At 40.9% G+C, this 4,802-nt stretch overlaps 1 pseudogene; it reads left to right on the top strand.

Moving 5' to 3' along the window:
- The first annotated feature begins 2,430 nt into the window (after window positions 1–2,430).
- LOC138168571 (phospholysine phosphohistidine inorganic pyrophosphate phosphatase pseudogene) lies at window positions 2,431–3,852 on the top strand (annotated as a pseudogene).
- Window positions 3,853–4,802: the final 950 nt, after the last annotated feature.

Raw genomic sequence — 4,802 nt, 5'->3', positions numbered from 1 at the left:
TCTTCTAGATTATATCTTAGGACTGGTATATATTCAACTTAATCATGATTATACCTTCTACATGTATAATATTCTATCATCAAATAGATGGTCAGAATAGCTGAGTCCCTGAAAGATTATGCATCATCAATGAAAGTTTAGATTATGCCCACTAGACTATGTTTCCTCCACTAATATCTCACGATGATGCTTCATTGTGTCATGGAGTTGATCCTAGCTTCCCAAAAGCTATGATAGCAGAGCAAAGCTGCTGTAGGCCCTGCTAGACTGGAAAGTTTGGGGATATGGATAAACTAGCAAACTATATAGCTATCTGCAGTTCATTAAGAGTTATTAACAGAGTAACACTGGTGTCATTTGGCATTTATTAAGCTCCTACTATGTGCCAGGTACTGTGCTGGGCTCTGGGGATATAAAGAAAGACAAAAATAGTGCCATATCTCCATTAGCTCACTGTCTAATGATTGGGGTGACATATTTATGATCACCATAATTCTTGAAGACCATCTACCAAGTTGTAGTCAGGTGCAACCTCTTTCAGTGAAAAGAATGTCTGTGCACAGATTTACAGATTTGCTAAGTATGTTTGCAACTTATGCAGGCAAGAAAGTAAACTAACAGTTCAGAAATACTTTCAATAACAAAAAGACTGAAGAAAAAAATCTACTTTCTTGTTAATCTCTAATTCAATCACCCAATCAATAAACTTTTATGAAAGTCCTACTGTGCACCAGGCACTATACTAATAAGCACAGTTCCTGTCCTCAAAGAGTTTACAATCTAATGGGGGAAACAACATGAAAGCAAACTATATATGGGAAAAATAGGAAATAATCAACAGAGGAAAGACATTAGAACTAATAGCAGTTGAGGAAGACTTGCAGTAAAAGACAGCATTAGTTGGAACTTAAAGGAAGCCATGGAAGTCACATTCTAGGCATGGTGGAAAGTCAAAGAAAATGCTCAGAACACAAAATTGAAGTATATTGTTTGTGCAACACCCAAGAGGCCAGTGTCATAGAACTGACAATTATATGGCAGGAAGTAAGGCATAAAGAAAACTGGAGAGGTAGGAGCAGGGTAGGTGAAGAAGGATGTTGAATGGCAAATAGCATTTTGTATTTCACCCTACAGTCAGTAGATAGTAACTACAGTTTATTGAGAAGAGGTGGCAGTCGGGGTAGGAGGCTTGACATGACCATACCTGAGCTTTAGGAAGATCATTTTAATAGCTTAATGGTGTATGGACCAGAGTGGGGAGAGACTTGAGGCAGGCAGATATGTCATCAGGCTACTACAATAATTCAAATGTGAGATGATGAGGTCCTATACTAGAGTGATGGCAATGCTAGAAAAGGGGACATATTCAAGAGATTTTGCAAAGGTGAAATCAAGAGGCCTTGGCAAGGAATTGGGATATGGGGGGTAAGAGACAATGAGAAGCTCAAGATGACTCCAAGGTTATGAGCCTGTGGAACTAGGAGGATGGTCTTATATTCCGCATTAATGGGGAAGGTAATAGCAAAGGCTTGTGTCTAGGGGGAAAGACAATGAGTTCCATTTTAGACATGGTGAGTTGAATATGTCTACTGAACATTAATGAGAAAAATTAAATAGAAAACTTAACTAGAAAATCTCATTACACAGAAAAATCTCATTTCCTCAAAAAGAAAGTCTTATGTAATTCCTATAATGTAAGTTTTAGTTCTGAGATAAACAATAGAATGTGGAACTATGATGTATGATACATCAAACAATTGTTTCCCAAGCATTTATTATGCACTCAGAAGTCATCTAAATGCTATAGTGGATACAGGAGTGTAAGTATGTGGTAAAAATATTGGAAGTTATTTGCAGATTTATATATTCTTAGGAGTAGGAGGAACTTCAGAAGCTACCTAGTTCAACTCATAAGTAAACAGAAATCTCTTCTACAACATGTCAGAAAAGTGGTGATCCACCCTCCACTAGGTGTCCAATGAAGAGGGGTCTACCAGTTCCTGATTTAGTCTATTCTAATTACTTAGGATACTTTTCCTCCATCCAGCTGAATTCCGTCTCTTTGCAACTCCCCCTCATTGCTGCTAGTTGTGCCCTCTGGGACTAAGCAAAACAAATCTAATCCCTCTTTCATATGACAGCTCTGTAAAAATAACTCATTTATATAGCACTCTACAGTTTATATTGGTTTCTTTAGACATTTCCTTTTCTTCTTCAACAGAATATCACAGATTTTTTTTGTCAAAACTATTCAGAAAGAATAAAACAGCTTTCCTCATTTTATAATTATGCCTTCCCTAAATATAAATTAACCAATAAAAAAGATAACATTTAGAACAATTCATTTTAAAAATTCTGATAACTATATTTCATTATAATCAATTTCCTTTTTTGTTTGTTTGTTTGTTTCATATTTTATTTTAGCCATTTAAAACATTCTTCTGAGAAGGGATCCATAAGCTTCATCAGATTTCCAAAAGGGTCTGTGACACAAATAAGATAAAGAAACCCTGATAGAAGAACAAAACTGTGTAGATTGTGGACAAAATAATTCTCTAACTTGATGTCTGGCTCTGAGAAAGAACTTTTTTATCGGGTCAGCGGGGCTATGGGAGCGATGGCGGTGACCGCTGCATGGACCCAGTGGCTGGCGGGCGTGCACAGGCTGCTGCTGGACTGTGGCCGAAGTACTCTACAACAGCAGCGATGGTGGTGGCACGGCCATTCCCGGCTCCGCTGAGGCCTTGGGCAGGATCAAGAGGTCAGGTCAGAAGCTTCGGCTCTGCACGAAAAGCGTTTGGGATTTGACACCTCGGTGAATGATGTCGCGTCTCCTGCCCCAGCTGCTTGCCAGATTCTGAAGGAGCGAGGATTGCGGCTCCATCTGATTGTTTATGATGATGTCTGCTCTGAATTTGAAGGGATGGACACCTCGAATCCATACTGTGTCGTCATCACAGATTCAGGGGATGACTTTTCTTACCAAAATCTGAACAAGGCATTCCAAGTTCTCATCAAACTGGAAAATCCAGTGCTTATATCCCTGGGAAAAGGACGCTACTACAAAGAAGGAGATGGCCTGGTGCTAGACGTTGGCCGTACATGAAGGTCCTGGAGCACGCCTGTGATATCCAAGCTGAAGTGGTGGGAAAACCAGCCCCTGAGTTCTTCCAGGCAGCCTTAAAAAAAATGGGCTTGGAAACTCATGAGGTTCAGTTGTATGTGTGGCCAAATGTCCATTGGTGCTTGTCCCAAGGACTTGACTCCTCAGGTCCTCTTCCAGTTCACTAGCTGGGCGCCTTCCCACCGAGTACAGAAGGATCGAGATACTTTGGGGGAGGGGATGACTTTCTCTTTGGGACCCCACCCCCCCAATCCCGGCCAGTGATACAAGTTGCAGCTGATTTTGGACAGTTGAGTTTTCTCTTCCAGTGTTTCATTTTCTAATACAAGGGGTTCTGGATCCCCCCTTGGACTTTCATCGGTCTAGGGGACTCCCAGAAGAGGACACTTGCCTCTCCCAATGCATGTCATCCACTCGGTCACTGAGCTACCTGAGGGCATAGAGAGTCAAGCAGCACTGGTCCAGGGGTCAGAGGCTCTGACTCTGAGGCTGGGGCCTTGGCCACACTGTCTTACTGCCTCTCACTGGTGATGGAAGGGAGTGTTTAATCCTCACCTAACACTTCTTCCAGGCCAAGCATCATTTAAAAAGATGGCTATAGAAATGAAAATGGAAACTTCCCTCTGGGAGGCTGTGATTGGCACCCGAGGGACAGTGACGTTGCGTGGTCTGGGCTTCAAGCTGGTTTCTTGCCTTTCATTTCCCAGCCCAAATCCCAGCCTTCACCATGAATAAATGAAGGTCCATGTGCCTGAAAAAGAAAAAAAAAAATTTGGCTTTTTGCTTTTTTGGAGGGGGGAAGGTAGGGCAATTGGGGCAAAGTGACTTAAGTGCCCAGGGTCACATGGCTAGTTTCTTGTGTGTGCTAAGTATCTGAGGCTGGATTTGAACTCAGGTCCTCCTGATTCCAAGGCCAGCACTCTATTCACTGCGCCATCTAGTCTCCCCCCCCCCCTTTTTTTTTGCCAAATATTCCCATTTGGCAACCAGGGGATAGGAGGCTCTGTAGTGTGGTAGAAAGAACATTGGTTTAAGACCAAGTTCTAATGCTTACTAGCAGTGGTACCTTGTCAATATCTCTCAGTTCCAGGTTTTATAATGTGATGATAATAATATTTATATTACCTACCTCACAGAGTAGTGGTGAAGACCAAAGAAAATAGTGCGTATGAAGTACTTTGAAAAGCTTGAACTGCTATATAAATGCAAGGATTATTGCTTGTCCCACGTGGATGTTGTGAGGAAAGTGCTTTGCAAACTATAAAGGGTTATATAAATGAGTTATTTTTCCAGAGCATAATGTAATTCAAACTGGGCTCACACAGTCTTAAGGAAGAAGGAAAGATAAGGGAAGGTGCAGTACTGGAAATAGGTCAAGCATTCTTTTACTGACTAAGAATTCTGATTTAATATATCACTTCTCCCAGGAACATTTATATTTTTATAGTTTCTGTTCAGGTTAAACCAAAGGAATGAAGCTCTAATTGTCAAATTTTAGAAGTACATATGCTAGGCAGGGAGATACCTTGTGTGTGTGAAAAGACACAATACACATATTTTAGGCCTCCTAATATACCATCGTGACATCTACTTATACTTACTTATCGTTTCAGTCCCACATTAGAATTAAATTCAGAAGTGGTAGCAGATAGCTGTTATATACCACTCATTTACTTGT

This window comes from Petaurus breviceps, unplaced genomic scaffold, assembly GCF_028583685.1.
Source record: "Petaurus breviceps papuanus isolate PSGF00001 unplaced genomic scaffold, PetGlider_PUasm1.0 37, whole genome shotgun sequence".
In the NCBI taxonomy this organism is placed as follows: domain Eukaryota; kingdom Metazoa; phylum Chordata; class Mammalia; order Diprotodontia; family Petauridae; genus Petaurus; species Petaurus breviceps.
The sequence above is the reverse complement of the archived record's forward strand: the minus strand, read 5'-3'. Positions and strand labels throughout refer to the sequence as shown.